At 44.0% G+C, this 18,485-nt stretch overlaps 1 protein-coding gene and 1 pseudogene across 1 annotated transcript in view; one reads left to right on the top strand and one right to left on the bottom strand.

Annotated features, from left to right (window-relative positions):
• LOC107141794 (CD2-associated protein-like) overlaps nt 1–2,272 on the top strand; it is a 31,423-nt gene extending 29,151 nt beyond the window's left edge. The window contains exon 4 of the mRNA XM_048782693.1: nt 2,243–2,272. The gene's annotated coding sequence lies outside the window, so the exon portion shown is untranslated. The remainder of the gene's footprint in view (nt 1–2,242) is intronic.
• Nucleotides 133–16,903, bottom strand: LOC107141468 (annotated as a pseudogene).
• Between the last annotated feature and the right edge of the window lie 1,582 nt (nt 16,904–18,485).

Raw genomic sequence — 18,485 nt, 5'->3', positions numbered from 1 at the left:
TTCTCCTGCTTTTGAGTCAGGGTCAGGTCTCCACCTCTGGGACTCAGACATTGACACTTGCCCTCATATGCAGCTCCTCCTTTGCTTCCACAGGACTGAGTATCATAATGGTAATTGGCTCCCCTTTGTCCCCTGCTCTCTGAGCATGGCCAGCATGAGCCCTCCTGTCCCACTTGATGCCAGAAGACTGCCATTCAGCCTGTCCAGGACACTCCCATCTCACTCTCCTTGCTTCATCCTTGGACCAGGCACTTCATGTTCAGCCTGATCTCTGTGGATTCTTCTTAGAGCAGGCAGGTGGGAAGGAGGGCAGGTGGAAAGATTGAAAGCAGTTTGGGGGTAATGGAAGGTATACTAGAACAGGTGACAGAAACACAAAATGTCAAGCAGCTGGCCCGCAGACATGTCCTCTCTTCCACCAGAATTATTGGAGCTTCCTGAGATGCAGGTGGATTCCATTCTTGGACTTCATCACAGCGAGTGCCATGGGTACAGGAATCCTGATGGGATTTGGCAGTAGCTCAAAATGAAGTAGAGTCAGGGCCACGGCCATTTTCAGCTCATTCATGACAAATTGTTTCCCAATGCAGTTCCTGAACCAGGCAGGGATGAAGAAAGTGGTCTCAGGCCCCACTCTGAGCTGGGGAGGCTTTGAGCCCTGAGCTCCTGATAAGAACGAAGTATTCAGAAACCTCCTTTAATTAGAAGTGGCATATAGCTCTGCTTCTAGCCTGGATTCACACTCTCCTGCCCTTTGACAAGGCCCCCACTCTTCCATGGGAAGCTATTATTCTGCTTCTACATTTGTAGACATGAAATCTCTGCTAAGATAAGGCTAGCACACTATACAATCAGGTCTAGTTACACTTTTCATTTTAAGAATAATCATGAAACTACAGAACCCTAAAGAGAGAAATAGAAGAAGAACTTAGAAGATGGAAAAATATACCCTGTTCATGGATAGGCAGAACTAACATCATCAAAATGGCGATATTACCAAAAGTTCTCTATAGGTTTAATGCAATGCCAATCAAAATCCCAACGGCATTTCTTGTAGAAATAGATAAAGCAATCATGAAATTCATCTGGAAAAATAAAAGACCCAGAATAGCAAAAGCAATTCTAAGCAGGAAGAGTGAAATAGGCTGTATAGCGATACCAGACTTTAAACTATACTACAGAGCAATAGTAACAAAAACAGCATGGTACTGGTACCAAAACAGGCGGGTGGACCAATGGTACAGAATAGAGGACACAGAGACCAATCCACAAAATTACAACTACCTTATATTTGACAAAGGTGCTAAAAGCATGCAATGGAGAAAGGATAGCATCTTCAACAAATGGTGCTGGGAAAACTGGAAATCCATATGCAACATAATGAATCTGAATCCCTTTCTCTCGCCATGCACAAAGGTTAACTCAAAATGGATCAAGGAGCTTGTATCAAACCAGAAACTCTGCGTCTGATAGAAGAAAAAGTTGGCTCTAATCTCCATCTCGTGGGTTCGGGCTCCAAATTCCTTAATAGGACACCCATAGCACAAGAGTTAAAATCAAGAATCAACAAATGGGACATACTCAAACTAAAAAGTTTTTTCTCAGCAAGAGAAACAATACGAGAGGTAAATAGGGAGCCTACATTCTGGGAACAAATTTTTACTCCTCACACTTCAGATAGAGCCCTAATATCCAGAGTATACAAAGAACTCAAAAAAATTAAACAATAAGAAAACAAATAACCCAATCAACAAATGGGCAAAGGACCTGAACAGACACTTCTCAGAGAAGGATATACAATTAATCAACAAATACACGAAAAAATGCTCACCATCTCTAGCAGTCAGAGAAATGCAAATTAAAACCATGCTAAGGTACCATCTCACTCCAGTAAGATTGGCAACCATTATGAAGTCAAACAACAACAAGTGCTGGCGAGGATGTGGGGAAAAGGGTGCACTTATACATTGCTGGTGGGACTGCAAATTGGTGTAGCCAATCTGGAAAGCAGTATGGAGATTCCTTGGAAAGCTGGGAATGGAACCACCATTCGACCCAACTATTCCCCTTCTCGCACTATTCCCAAAAGACCTAAAAAGAGCATACTATAGGGATACAGCTACATCGATATTCATAGCAGCACAATTCACAATAGCTAGTCTGTGGAACCAACCTAGATGCCCTTCAATAGATGAATGGATAAAAAAATGTGGCATTGATACACAATGGAATATTACTCAGCACTAAAAAATAACAAAATCACAGAATTTGCAGGGAAATGGATGGCATTAGAGCAGATTATGCTAAGTGAAGCTAGCCAATCCCTAAAAAACAAATGCCGAATGTCTTCTTTGATATAAGGAGAGCAACTCAAAACAGAACAGGGAGGAAGAGCATGAGAAGAAGATTACCATTAAACAGGGACGAGAGGTGGGAGGGAAAGGGAGAGAGAGGGGGAATTGCATGGAAATGGAAGGAGGCCCTCATTGTTATACAAAATCACATATAAGAGGATGTGAGGGGAAAGGGAAAAAAACAAGAGAGAGAAATGAATTATAGTACAGGGGTAGAGAGAGAAGATGGGAGGGGAGGGGAGGGGAGGGGGTATAGGAAGGGGAGGAAAGGCAGCAAAATACAACAGACATTGGTATGGCAGTATGTATAAACGTGGATGTATAACTAATGTGAATCTGCAATCTGTATACGTGGTAAAAATGGGAGCTCATAACCCACTTGATTCAAATGTATGAAATATGATATGTCAAGAGCATTGTAATGTTTTGAACAACCAATAAAATAAAAGAATAATCATTGGCTAGTTTAGTCTCTCTACTAACGGTTTCTGACTCATTGATGTGGCTATAATTGGTTTGGGTCACATGGGAATGTGTGGACCACACTCCCTGGGATCACATCTACAGCAACAAAGTATTCTAATGGCAGAATCAGATGTCAGGGTCATCTCCTGATTAGGACATTGTGCTGGAGATCTGTAAGCTATGGCCCCATCTGCCTCCCACCCAGTGGTCAGGCTCCAGCCTCCCCTCACACCCTTGGTCCACCAGCATCTCTAGGTTTCTACTCCAGAAATATCCCTCTTGCCATCTTCAGTCTCTTCTTCCAGGCTTCACTGGTCTCCCTGACTCCCCTCCCTCCTTACTCCCATGCCCTCCACCAGTAAGGGCAGTATCCAAGGCCTCACCTCCCTGTACACCCTCTGTGGGCTACTGCCTCACCCACCTCTCACCTGTCCAGCCCCACTTCCTGCTTCCGCTCATATTCTTGAGGTTGCTGAGGATGTCCTCCCTCTACCTCTACCTAAACATTCTCAAGGCTCAGGACAATGGCCAGCTGACTCTCAACCCACTGATGGCTTTCCCTCTCTCTCCCAAACCCCCAAGCTACTATCAGTGTTTTATTCAAGTAGCCACCACAATGTAGGGCCAGGGACATAGAACATTGCATCAGTTGTTCAATGAGTGAGGAGAGAGTGAAAAAATGAAGAAAAGAAAGATGTCTGTCTTACTTGTACGTGTCTGATTCTGAAAAACACCTTTCAGTTCTCACTGAATCAAGATCAGCAACTTGCCTCAGAGCACAGGACTTGGCACAGAGAAACATATTTTTTAATACTTTTGTATTTGACTTAGATATGTTGAACTACAAAAATAAAATGAAATGCAATGGAACACAGAATGTAAGCTTTTCTACCTAAAGACTGAGCTACTTAATATTGTCCTGCCCTACAATGTCAGTGCCAAGATTTGTAGCTAGTATCTAATGTGGAAGATATCAATTCCAGGATAAATTTAATCTGAAAAATATGATTTCTCCATGGATAATTTTATTTAATGCCAGTGTGTTAAAGTTGACTTAGCATTGTAAAATTCACAGATTTTTTGACTCAGAAAAACCTTCCTACTAATCATTTAGTAGGTTTATGTCAATGTGTATTTCACAGGCCAATTCCTGTAGCCTTGCTGGGCTTTCACAGCAGCCCTTATGGTGTGGGGCTCTCCAGCTCCACAGCTACTTCAGGTGAGTTTGTGAGTGTATAAGACAGTGTGTGCTCTGTGTCAACTTAATAGTGAATTTTCTCTGAGGCATTTAGCTTCTTCATCCTATACCATGGAACTATGGGTAGAGATCTCTCTCCAAATACAGAATTTTGCAGACTGGGAATATGGACACCCATTGTGAATGTTAAAATGAGACCAAAAATCGGAGGGCAGAAGCCAAAATTGCATGAAATCACACTCACTGGTATCCACCCCTGTACAACAGGCTGCAAACTCTACACGGACAGCTTTACAGTAAGAACAACAAGGAGTAATTTTAAATATATGAAAACATTTCAAGATTCATCACAGTGGCCACTGAGGAATTAAGTAGAAAAGGTGATGAGTTCATTGAAAATGTGGAAGAAAGAGGAATGCACCTCTTAAAACACCTGAGAATTGAGAAAAACACCTGAAGGGTAGTTTGTGTACAAAAATCTAAAAATTCATACTCCAAAATGAATAAAGACCAAGAAATGATGATACTTGTGTTTCAAACTTCCATATATTTTGGTGTTTTATTCACCAAAGACTGGCTACTGAAAAGGTGCAGTGGGTCACACTCCACAGTGTGTCCTGTCTTTGGGGCACAGACACAGACGCACAACACCTTCTACCCACAAAAACCAACAAACAAGGGCCTCCATGACGAAGCCACATAGAAAACTAGGGGATCACAAATACTGAGTGTGTGACAGAGATTCCTTGTTCTCCACACCCTATTGCTACTCAGAGGACATCTCACCTTGATCCTCCTGAAAAGGGCAGGAAGGAGTGGCTGTGTCGAGAAGATCCAGGTGCAAATCGAGAAGGATCAAACACCTGCAGAGAGAGCAGCAGGGCCAGGAAAAGTCAGGCTTAAGCCCCCCCGTCTGCCAGCCATGGGGGAACAGGATCCACAGAGGGGGAAACAGGAGGAGGTGTTGGTCCTGAGAGATGTTCCCCTTCCCTCCCCACAGGGACTCATACCTCTGGGTTTGGCCACACCTACGGGTTGTTGTGAAGACAATAAATGGAGAGTGTGACCATAATCACTGTGGGACAGTTAAGAGGAAAGAAATTATGACAGTGGGCTAGAGCTCGGGTCCCTCAAACACCAGGAAACATGCATGAACTAGTTTCCTGGGTCCCAGGAACCATCATTTTGAGCAGGATGATTTTAGTGCATGAAGGTAGTGTTGCCATGGTAAAGCACCTGAGCGAAGGTGAGAAACAGAAAACTGTGAGCCTAGGAATGAGAGCAAGAAAATATGGAAGACTCACTGCTTACACTAAATGAAGTGACAACACACAGCCATCCAATACCTTCCATGAAACAGTGGAGAGTAGACATGATCTCACCCAACCCTCATGAGCACCCTACAGAATACACTGGTCTACACCCATTTTCATAAGACATACTGGGGTTTCAGTGAGGTTGATTATCTTTTCCACATTCACACTGCTGGCATGTGGCAGAGCAAGGATCAGACTCAATGCTGGGTGAGCCAATGGGTGGCTTCCTCACAGGGTAGAATACAGCTTCTATCCTCTATTACCCTGAATGTTCTTTAGATTCTGAACAACTTCTGACCTGTAATGTGGGTCTTCAAGATCCCCTTCATTGCTTTGACATTAAAAACATGCATATGCCAATACGCATACACAAACACACCTCTAAAACTCTGTATGATTCTCTCTCTCTACCCAGCTCTTCTCAAGTATTAATAATCACAAGGATAATATTTGGAGGCTGACATTTAATCTAGAAGTTGGCATTTTTTTAATTGAGATGTTTTTCTGATTTCAAGCCCCATGTCCAGCATTTCATAAGACTCATCTAAATTTCAGAGTAACTCTCCTTTCTATAGAGGAGGAAAGGGAGACTGAGAGAAGTTCATAAAAGCTAAAACAGGTGAATTTCTGAACTGCCATTTCCCTGGGAAGTGATTAGGGAAATATAGAAAGCTCATACCTTTGGGTAAGGAGCGTCCATCAGGGAAAGTCATAGGTTTACTGAGATCTCTGCTCACATTTGGTACTGGTGGATAGAGCCTCAGGGCCTCCTTGATGCACATGGTGGTGTAGGGCATCTGGTCCAGGTGGTCCCAGAAGTGAAGCCCATCCTGAGGGGAAGGCAGGGCCCAGGAAGACCAGCACCTTGTCCCTACCAGAGGCAGGGCTCTCCCACCTCTTGAGCTCTCACTCACCAGGTGATGGAGGCTCCGTCCCCCAGGAGGCTCTGGACCTCTTCCCTGCACTTCTGATGCTCAGGGTGTGCAGCCAGAGCATAGAAGATCCAGCAGAAACCATTAATTGTGGTGTTGTGGCCCTCAAACATGAAGGTGTCCACCTCGGCACGAAGGTCCTCATCAGACAGGCTGCTCCCATTCTCCATCTGGGGAGGCCATGGATGAGAGAGCAGGGTTTGTCCCTCCATCTGCTCCTGGGCAAAGCCCCAAGTTTCTTTCCCACACATTTACTTTGGCAAACAGGAGAATGTCCAGGAAATCCAAGTGCCTCTTCTTCTTGATCTTCTCCAGCTCTCCCTCATCCCTCAGTTGAGCCTTCCTCTGCCTGATCACTTGATCTGTCCCAGGACAGGAGTTACCAGGCAGAACACACAGCTACAGCAACCCATAATAAGCCATTGTACCCCTGTGACAATCTGGGTGCCCTGTAGAGCTCAGGATGCACAGGTGAGAGGGTGTGTGGGAGTCTGGTCACTGGAGTCCCTGTTGAATGCTGGTGGGATGGGTCTCATTCAACACTGCTAATGTGATGATACTGGCATTGTGCTGTACCTGACACACTAACATCTCAGCTCCTAACACTTGCAGTAAGATAGTGTCCAGCATGAGGGTGTTCTAGTTTCTTTCCATTGTTAGCAGGTGTCCTGCCTCTGTCTCAGGGGGCCATGGCCCTATCTTTTAGATTGAGCCTGGTATAGGAAGGGAAACAGGATTAGAGACAAAACCTGTATGGTCATAAGCAAGCTGGCAGGCATGGTGGAACAAGTGATCATCAGAGGTCAGTGTCATTCTGGTGGAAGACATTCCTCACACAAGAAAAAAAAAAAACAATGTAGTTCAGATCTGCAATAGTCTGAATGTAGGAAGGGAATTCCTGATGGGGAGATTGCAGAACAGACTGAGCTATGAAAACACATAAGCTAGAAGTATAGTGGTTCTATGTAGAGACTCCCTTGGTGATGGGGATATCAACCCTGAGGTACATTTTATGTCTGTGTTACATTTCTTGTGAGCATTGGGCCTTAAGAAGATAGCATGAGCAACCAGGCTTCTACCCTGTGAGAGGCATCTGCATCTTGGCATGGTTGGGTCTGGTCAGGAATTAGAGTTTGGCCTGGGACCAGGGTTAGAATTTCTTTGTGTACTAATGAGCATCCAAGATGCTCCACCCACCTCTCGGGTAAAATACATCAGTTATTAAGAATAATGACCTCATCATTGAATGTTTGGTACTGACCTCTCCAAGGCACACTTCATAATGGTTTCCAGGGCCATTAGGGAGACATGCTCAAAGATCTCCAGAGTGGAGTTCTGCCCAATAAGCTGCTCCCATTTGTCCTGAGGAGGGGAGAAACACTGCACTTCTTGGTTCCTCCATGAGGCCTGTGGGTCACATGCATTTTGGCAAATTAAGAACAGGAAGCAAATGTTTGTATTCTGATGGCTATTACTCAGAAATTTTTATTATAAAATTAAATATTTTTACCTAATAACTTCTTAAATTTAGAATTTTAGGGAATCAGTTATGACAATTCAGTTTATGAAAAAGCTGCTGGGCCACCTTTCAGGTTTCTAACACATGAGCTAGACTTGAAAAACTGGTAGAGTACAAAATATGAGGACAAGATGCTGTCAAGCAAAATGAGCATACAGGGTACATTAGTCACAGAGTTAAAACACATCAATTCATTATCCCTCATGAAAAGTTGAGTGCTGTAAGGTCATCAATTTAAGTTCTGATGAGATGATGGCACTTTTACTGTGAGATTTGGATCTGGTGTCCATATCAATACATGGGTCACTCAAGTCCATGTAGAAGTCCTGGACTTCACCCTGAATGAATTATATATTGGGAGGTGCACCTCCTATGAAGATGCCATTGCCTAGGCCACTCAGGGTCAGATACTCCTGCTGCCTGGCCTATTCAACTATTCCCCAAGTCTACTGTGCTGACAACTTGGAAAATGGGAGGTGTGTCCTGTATTCATAATGATGCCTGGACCATAAGCAGTGTGTGACTCTATTCTGATGCCTTGGTCGACTCTGTCCCATCTACATTTGAGGAACGGATTCTTCCAGTAATGACCTGAGATTGTTATTCCATGTGACTATTTCTGATAGCTGTTAGAGAGTGGGAACTGAATGTGAGCCTTGAGTGAGTATTATGGTTTGGATATAAGGTGTCCCCCAAAAGCTCACATGTAAGACAATGCAAGAAGGTTCAGAGGAGTAATGATTGGATGATGAAAGTCTTAACCAGTCAATGAATTAATCCCCTGAGGGTTTAACTGAGAGGAAACTGAAGGCAGGTAGGGTATGACTGAAGGAGATGAGTCATCAGGGTATGGCTTTGGGGCTTTGGGGTATGTATATTTTGTATGTAGAGAGTGAAGCCTCTACTTTCTGATCATCATGTGAGCTGCTTCCCTCTAGCACACTCTTCCCATGATGTCCTGTCTCACCTTTAGCTCCAAGGAATGGAGCCTGATGTCTATGTACTGAGACCTCTGAAATTGTGAGCCCCTAAATAAATTTTTCCATCTCTATAATTGTGCTGGTTGGGTCTGCTAGTTGCAGTAGAAAAAAGAAAAAAAAAACTGACTAACACAGTGAGTCAATGGAAGTGAAAGAGAGAGAGACTCTCCAGCATCACTCTGACAGAGTCAGCCATGATTCCCACGTAGGGCTTCAGGATGTCATAGTGGAAGGCTGGGGTCAACATCTGCCGGTGCTGGAACCATATCTGCCCATTCAACAGGAGCAAACTGTACCCTGGGTCATGCATGGTTGTGTACATAAGTGAGTGGGCAATGAGAGATGGAAAGTGGGCACAATTTAAGACAGACAAGTAGTGGAACTCTTGGGGGAGAGAACCTAGAGGGCAGAACGTCTTTGGACCAAGACAGCAATGACTGGCTCTTTTCAGGAATATGGATTTCCCAGTTGGGCTGGTATATCGGATATGATTGTGACAGCTACAAAGGAGATGTAGAAAGGATTTGTGGGCAGGAGAAAGAGGTACCCAAGTCCATGTCAGGCTGAGACTGTTTGGAGGTACTTAGAAGGAGAGGTGGAAGGAGTGAGCCTCAGGAGGGCTCACAACAGCTTGCAGAAGGGGTGGGGTTCTGGATAGAAGGTAGGAAATGAGGCTTCATTTAGGGGCAGTCACGGTAGTGACCCATCAAATCTTGTTCTCTGTGAGTCAGAGAGAGATTTTTTTTAAAAAAATATTTTTTAATTGTCAATGGACCTTTATTTTATTTATTTATATGCAGTGCTGAGAATTGAACCTAGTGCCTCACACATGGTAGGCAAGCACTCTACCACTGAGCCACCACCCCAGCCCCCAGAGAGAGATTTTGCCAATCCTAATTTCAGAGTGCCTACTTTCAGATGTACATACCAATCCAGGGAGCCACAGTCTGTACATACTATGAGCTTTTGGACCTGAAAAGTAAGTAATGGGATTAGTTGCAAGAAGGAGACAAATAATGAAGACCCAGGGCCACTGTGGTTGAGGCCATGGAATGTCATGAGTGCCTGATGACTGTCAGTTGGCATTTTGTCCTATGTCATCTCCCACAGTCTCCCATCCCATTCTGTCTCTTCTGGGACAGTCAAAGGGCTCAGAAAGACAGGCTCCTAGAATAGCAAGACTGCAGTGAGGAGGTGGCAAGGAACATAGGCCACATTCTCAATGCCAAAGAATATGACTGAGCCTTGGCGTGTCTTCACAATGAGTGGTGGCTTAGTTAGCCCATTACCTAAACAGGGAGAAATTAGAGGTTTCAAATAAAAGTCACTGGATATGAAATTTGCTTTTCAGATACAGGCTAATATATCTAACGGATCACCTCCATGGATACAGGCCAGTGTACCTAACAGATCTCCTCCACTGAGTATAGATAAGAGAGAGGGGGAGAAAAGACCAAAAAGAAAAAAAAATCAGACCCACAAGCTGTTGTAAATGTCCTCTATGAAGTAAGTGCTGATGCCCATATGCGAAGGGAACAGCACACTAGTTTATTTAGACATTTATTAATGAATTGCCTTTTTTCCCTGAACTTTCACAGGCAGAGGGCATGTTCTTAGAAGAGAAGAACTAAAAGTTCTGAGATGGAGTTTCACTCTTCCCAGAATCACCTTCATGTAGTCAGGGTCATAGACAAGGAAGTGCCCTTTGCTGCACCATAGTCACAGAGAGCAGCAACTTGGGGACTCATTAACCCATGTCATAATGTGTTGCTCTTTCTGATCCTTTGGGATCTGATATCAGGGGAAAGACACATCTTTAAAAACCATCATTTATTTCTGGTTTAGGGACTTGCAGTGAAGGGCAGCATATCCACAGGGTCCATATTTCTGGACCTTTCAGCAGAACTGAGGGATTTGGACTGTTTCTAGAACCTGTCTGTGTTTTTCTAGAACCAAACTTTTGCTGTCTCCCAGAACTTTCCCTAAGCTGGATCCTGTGGCCCTGGAGAATAGAGCTGTGTGCCTCAGCAGAGCTGTGGGGTTCAGAGCCTCAGCTCTCTGCATGAGCTTCACATCCCCCACCTCCTTTTAAGTGTGTTCAAAACACAATCTTTTGCAGAGCTCCCTTCCCACTGCCCCTTAACCTGCTCTGTGCCCCACCTCTGGGCTGGAAGTGCAGGAAGTTGACCCCCTCCCTCCATGCCCTCAGGCTGTTCCTTTCCCTCCTTCCTCTGACTCTATACAAGGTGCCAGGCTCTGCTATGGACACTGAGGTACAAGAAAGTATTGGTGTGCCCAACCTCAAAGACCTCATAGTGTAAGGTTTTTTGACAACGAGCCAAACATTTTGTTTATGGAGTGACTCTAAATCAGTCACCCTCAGTGGCAGAAAATGTGCTGCTATTTCCCTCTCTGATACCATGACACACATTCCGTAAACATCCTCAGTTTGGGACAAATCTAGACATTTGGTCCCTCCACCTGAGTAGAGGTAGCTGATTTACTGTGTCCTGACACATCCTGATACTCATGTCTCTTGTTGCCACCCAGCATGGTCTCCTCAGGGTAGTGACTCCATCACACTGATATCTGTGTTTCAGAGCAAACTCAGGACCAGACAGAGTATCACATTCAGTGACTGGAGCAGGGAAGCATGTAGAAGGCTGGTTCTGAAGCGGAGGGGTCTAGGTGGGCTTAGCATTGAATGGAGAAGACTCAGGAAAAACAAACAATAGTCCTCTTAAATGCCTGGTTGTCAGGACAGATGTCAGATCTGCATGGTGATAGAGTGATAAACAGAGGTAACAGCAGGACAGGCTTCTTTTGAAGGAGTGAAAGGTAATGTGGGAGTCCTCAGATGGCTAGTGCATGCAATAGGCTTTGTCCTGTGGACTACCTGGCCACTCTTTGGGCTAGGGCCTCCCTCCCTCCTACTCCCCTTTCCATTACTGCCTACCTTGTGGCCAAAGAACCCATGAGAGGGTGGGGATGGAAACTGCTAGAGGGCTTTGAGCAGCCATTGCCTGCGTGGGAGGAACTGGGCTGCATTGAACAACAGCAGAAGGAAGCCAAACAGGTTGGACACTTGGAGGAGTCCATATTTGCTGCCAAGGAATTTACTGGAGCCCCGTGCAGAGATGCTTATGCTGCAGAAACTTCTGGGTTACTCATTCTCCCCTCACTGCCACTAAAGGCACCTAGCCAGCCCTGCCTAAGTCTGAGAGGACTGCCTGACCCACATGGAGGAGCGTGAGGTATGAGAGCAGGGCTTGATCTCAGAGTACAGAATTGATTAACCTGAAAGTTTCACCTTGGGAAACAGTAAAGTCAAAACTTCATCAGCGGACAAAGGCAATGGCCATGAACACACCCATTTTCCCTTCTCCATATTGATTACATATATTTGTTGGGCACTAACTTGCAATAGGCAATACTCTAGTTAGTGGGGCAGAACTGCTTGAAGAACACACATGAACTCAGACTTCAAAAAATTCATAGCTAGTTCATTAAACATTCAGTAAGTGTGATTGTATGAACTACTACCATGATGTTAGTGATGAAATTTTTTAATCCAAAGAGGTAAATTGAGGTATTCAGAGGAAAATGTCCAGGGAAAGTGGGTGGTGGGATTGGAATCCTTTCCTATTGGCCTCCAAATCTGAGCCCAATTGTTGGACTCCAATGTCTGAGTCCCAGTGGCCCCAGAAATATTTCCTGGGCACACCCTGTCCATTGTGCTCTGATGATCCAGGGTGACCATGCTCTGTATGGAGCACTGGAGTGGGACTCAGGACACTGTAACCCTAGAGCCGCCTAATTACTTATGTAGCCAGCAACTTATCCTCTCTGAGTTCAGTGTCTTTTTTGTAAGGTGGCTATTAATCCTTTTCTCAATTATCCTTGAGTGCAGCTCATTCTTTCAATCTTTCAACAAATTCAAGAAAATTTCTCAGCTTTGCTGTCTTGTGAGTAAATGTAGAAAATGACATCAGTATAGGAAAATGGGATAAAGCTGCCGTGGAGCAATGAAATGTCCACCAGGTGAGGAAAACACTAAGAAGAATGGGATGTGGGGAAGGAATAGGAGACCACCTGAGGTGAGGGTGATCTGTGAAAGGTCAGTCTCCAACACACAATGGAGAATAAGAGAAGGGATTGTTCATCTTGAAGATCCTTGCTCTCACTTCACCTAATTCTCCAAGATCAAACCAAACATGCAGAATTCAGAGAGTAAAACACAAAAGATACTTCAGAAAGAATTCTGTGGAAGCTGGCTCTCCTGGGGCTGCAAGTTTCCTTCTGGCCTGACCCCTTCACTCATCCACATGGTTTTTTTCCACCACCTCCTTCATTGCCAGACACCATGACGGGTGATTCATTAATCAAGAAGGGGCCAGAGTTCTTCTCATTCTCCTCTGATCCTGTGTCCTCTCAGAACCCAAGGGCACAGGAGCATGTAACTATTTACACCACATTTCTCTCAACTTTTTCTTCATTCTGAGGTTAATTTCCATTCCTGGATCTTCTTTAGAGTAGTGAGCACTCTATATTCAGGGCAATGCTCAAATCTTTACCTGCTTTCTTTCAGGGCAATGCTCAAATCTTTTACCTGCTTTTACCCTCAAAACAGTTTTTTTAAAAGCAAAACATCTTTAATATAGATGAGAAACCTAAGGAAGAAAGGGTTTAGCTGCTTGCTCAGGTTCAACCAGCTGGTCTGAAGCATAGCCAAGATTCTAACTCAGGCCATCTAGACCCAGAAACATTGCTGTTGACCACTAATGTGAATTAATGATTAGCTGGAGGTGCAGTTCTATGGCATGTCCCAACATCACAGGGAGCATTTCTTGTCCACCATGTTTTATCCACTGTTTCCAAGTAGCAGGAAGACATAACAGATGATCTACTCCACATATTGGCACAAATGAAACCCAGGGAAGCTCCTTTTGGTATACACAGGGCCAACCCTGTGGCTAGATCCTTATAGTCAATGGAAACGATTCTTTTGGAGAACTTAGCAGGATATGAGAAATGCTTACCAAAACAGTGACAAGAGCAGAATACAGAGCTGTGTGTGTGGTGTGAGCCGATGGTTGAGTTGAACTGTGTTTGGCATGTCAAGATTTCTTACCAGTAAATATTATTTCCAAGCTTTTGTATATGTACACCCCCAACCAAAGACTCCTGGAGGGTTGCTAGACATTGCGTTTCCTAATTTTCCCCATAGCATGAGGCAGAGAACTGTACCTACTGATGATGCCCAATTAATACTTACTGATTTGATGAGTGAAAGAGGGAGTGAGTAACTTGGTACTGGTTATATCATGACCACATCAGGCTTGGATGCCACTTTTTAAATATTTCTTAACATTTAAAATATTTAAATATTTAAAATATTACTTAATATTTCTCGGTGCCTTCTGTTTCAGTTTATAAGTGCAGGGAAATTAGAGAAGAGGCCATGGATCCTGAGGTGGCAGCTTGGAACAGGTACTCCTGTGCAAAGTTTACCCCAGGTCCTTCTTACTTTCAGAATTTTCATAAAGTTGAGTTTGATACTGATACCATTTTACATTTTTCACTTACATTTTTTCATCTGCTAAGGCTGAATGTTCTAGACATTCTCCTTTGAAACCTAAATGGTTGCTGCTTTTCCTGACTGAAGGAAGGCACAGAACTCTGTGGTTTTGTTTTTCTTTTCTTTTTCTTTTTTTGCTGGGGACATCCTTTACCTCTGCTTCTCCTTGGCATGAGAGACAGAGGTGAGTCTGAGAAAGTGAGGTTCCTTTACCTCAGGACCCTGCACAGTGCTGGCACACAGAGAAGCTTCAAAAATATCTCCTTTATATTTGCATAGTGCTTAGACTTTGCAAAAACATATCCGTGCCTCAGTTTACCAGGTGTTGTTAATTTTGTTTTATAGACAAGGGAACTCATGCTCCAAAATGCTAATTGATTTTCTCCAAGTCACAAAAGAATTGAGTGTCAGAGTCAAGGGCATCATCTCAAAGCTAACTCCTCATTTTCTACTACCTGAGTTTATTTATTTAGTTTAGCACCAGCAGCATGCAGAGCATGGAGACAAGAACTGTCATATATTTTCCTTCTTCATTCTGCTGATATCCTGTCATGGAGCACACCCACCCTGCCCTGACCTCACAACCTCATCTCAGGTGTCTGTCTCATCATGGAGCTGCTTTTTGAGATACCATGGTTTGTGCCACTTTAGAGCCTTTGAACTTGTTGTCCCTCTCCCCACAATGTATGTGCCATACTCTTCACACAGCCAGATACTTATCCTCCTTCCAGGCTCATGTCAAATGCCCTCTCCAACAAGAAGCCTTCCCCAGGTGGCCTCCCAAGCAGGTCTTCCCTATTGGCCTCTCTGGTAACACCTTCTTTATTTCCTTCCTGAACTTCCTATTTTCTGTGATAAATGCACGGTCATTTATTTGTGCAATACTATCTATGTTCTGGGCAGCAGATGACGGCTTTTCTATCTCATCTCCTTTCACCTTAGTGATGCCCTGTCATGGAGACCCCCCTTTGGTCTTTCCAACCTGTTCTCAGATGAGAGTCTCCTCATGGGCAGCCCCTAAAAGACTTCAAGAGCCTTCCCACCCCAGAGCCTTTGTGCTTGCTTCCCTCTCTCAGAATGCCCTCTCCTTATTCTTCACCCAGTCAGACCTTATCATCTTCCAGGTTCACCTTAAACATCCTCTTCATCAAGAAGCCTTCCAGATTGCCCTGCTCAAGGAGGTCCTCTCTGGTGAAAGCATCTTTATTTTCTTCTTGAGCTTCCTGCTGTCTGTGACAATTACACTTAATTATCTACCTGTCTATTTTCCCTTTTCACATAAAATGAAATGGAAGGACCTGGTCTTTCTCATCCTCCTCCCCCTCAAGATGGTTAAACTTGAGCTTTGCTTTTTTTAGGTTTTTATTAAACACGTACTGAACAACACAAATGGGAGGATCTAGATGGTTTCTGTTTCACAATAAGCAAATGTTATTGTTGTTATGGAAAACCTTTCCATGATGAGAAGGAACTTCTCCCTGGGTGCAATGCAGAGAGGTGGTTGGTGTCAAGTGTCAGTTAGAAGCAGGCTGGCCATTTGGAGTTGTTGAGTGAACATAACGTTTATAATTCTACTCTGGTTTGTCCCTAGTTGCCAGCACTCAGCCTTCTCTCCTGGACTTCTCTTGTGTTCCTGCCTCCCCTCCTCCACATTGAAGTAACTATCATGCTCTTCAAGCAGTTAGGATAGTGTTCCAATGCCTCACCTCCCTGCAGACACTCTATATGCTAATGCTTTGCCCACCTCTTTTCTGTGCCACCCCACTTCCAAGCTAAGCTCGTGTTTCTAAGGTTAGTGATGAGGCCTCTCTCCATCTTTGCCTGCACATCCTCTAGGCTCATGTCAATGACCAGCTGACTTTCACCACTCTGCTGGCTGTTCCTCTCCCTCCCATTTCCCCCAAGGTGTCATTATTTTAGCACTCACCACAGTTCAGGGTCTCCTATGGTGCCAGGGATATGAAATATTCTACAAACTACTAGATGAGTGACAAGTAAGGGAAAAAATGAAGGAAAGTATGATGTCCATTGCAGGTATAGGTAGCTGATTCTGTATTTCTGTGCTTCTCCCTGGACCAGGAGTGATTATTCTACATCTGAGTTTCCATGTCTTAGCATAGCACTTGGTACAGGGAAATATGCCTTTTCAATCTTCTTATTTGAATTGTCTTAATTAAATTGAAATCACTCATTAGAATACACTGAACGTGAACATGAGTCATTATGGATAAGCACAGTAGGCCTTTTTATAACATAAAACCCACCTGTCCAGCTCTGCAGCTGATTCAGGTGGGTTTTATATTATACTCTCTGGGAACCTTGCAAGCAATGTGTCAGAGTACATAGTAGTAGATTTTTTCCCTTAAAGGCAGTTTATTGTCCTAATTTTCATTCTTTTTGTCTGAAATTAGACTATATAGTCTCTAAGTGTAATTTTAAGGTGAGTTCTTACTTGGTTTTTCAAGTTTTTACAACTTGGAAAGTGAAAAGAGGAACATGAACACTCACATGCAGTCAAAAATCACGTTGGGAGAGACTGCAAATGTGGAGAGAATGCCCATCGCTATAAACTGTCTTCAAAGGGCAACGGTAACCTTTAAGGTATCTGAACAGTTGGCACATGCCAAGCTTTTGAAAACAAATCCAAGTCAACTAATCCCTTGCTTCCCTGATCTGAGGATTAGCAACTTAACTTAAAGGGCAGTGGGTGGGGTTAAGAATATGTGGAGAGAAGAACTGTAAGAATCCTGGCAACCAAAGGGCCTGATACCTGAAGATAAATATATAAGAGAATTTCTTCTTCATGACGTTACGCACCTGAAGTGAGGAAAACACCAGGACACACTGAAGTATGGAACACCCACTGATCTGAAATTTGTCTGGCCCTTAGAAAGGGCAGTGGGCCAATGACTCCATGGCATAATTTGAAATGTCACCTTTTGGGTGGCACAAATACACCCACCCAAGGCTTCTTTTCCACAACCACCATCTAAAAGAAGCCTCAAGGAAACCTAGGGGGTGACAATCATCAAGTTTGTTCCCAGAGACTCCTTCTCTTTCTCCTACCCCATTACCAACGTGGGACGCCTCATATACAATTCTACTGAGAAGAACAGGAAGAAGGGGCTGTGTTGAGCAGAACTAGGTGCAAATCAGGAAGGGTCAAACACCTGCAGAGAAAGGGGCAGTGTCAGGACAAGTCGGGATCAATCCCTTGCTTCCAAAAGCCATGAAGGGACATGGCCCTGAGGTGGGAATGGAATGAGGGGTTATCCCAGAGACTATCCCATTCCCTTCTGAATGCCATACCTCTGGGTTTGGCCACATCTTCAGGTTCTGGTGAAGGGCATAAATGAAGAGGGTGAGCATGATTCCTGTGGCCCAGGTTGGAGACAGAAAGACTGATCATGCACATGGAGTAACTCTCTGGTCCCTCAGCCAGCAGGAGGGCAACATGCCCTAAAAGTCTGGGGCCATAAATCATGACTTTGAGCAGAACAATACTGTTTCAGGGAATTGGAGAGGGTTTGGCAAAGTAAATAAGGTTAGAGGCAGAAGACTACCATTCAGGAATGATAGACAAGAGAATATTGGAGACTCACAGTTTATAATAACTCAACTGACCACTCACATTCATCAAATACTTTCCATGAATCTTTGGAGAACATAAATTAATTCACTCAATACAAATGCCTACAAAGGAAAGCTGTTTTACATCTTCATCTTTAAGAGGAGGGACCATAGAGTTGGAGATGCTGAGTGACATTTCTATGATCACTCAGCTAGGGTGGGTCAGGGCAGAGGTCAGACCAAATGGTAGTTGAGGCAAAAGTGTCTTTCTACTATGAGAGGGGACTCAGATGTAGCCATCAGCTGGTCTCTACCAACCACCTGAAGGCTCCTCAGAGATGAGACTATATCTGACTTATGACATGAGATTCCTGATTTTACTCATTTTCTTTGCCCCAAGGAAAGAACCATGTCTCCCTCTGTCACTGTCTGATTCTTTCTCCAATCCTCCACTTCTCAAGCAATGAGAATTTTAGGGCTCAAGTCCTGAAACCATAGCCCAAGACTGGGAATATCCATGTGGAAAAGGTTCTGAGGATTGAGTCATGATGGTGTTAACTGATGTGTATGTCC

Source organism: Marmota marmota, unplaced genomic scaffold (assembly GCF_001458135.2).
Source record: "Marmota marmota marmota unplaced genomic scaffold, marMar, whole genome shotgun sequence".
NCBI lineage: Eukaryota > Metazoa > Chordata > Mammalia > Rodentia > Sciuridae > Marmota > Marmota marmota.
This window is presented reverse-complemented; position numbering and strand designations above follow the sequence as displayed.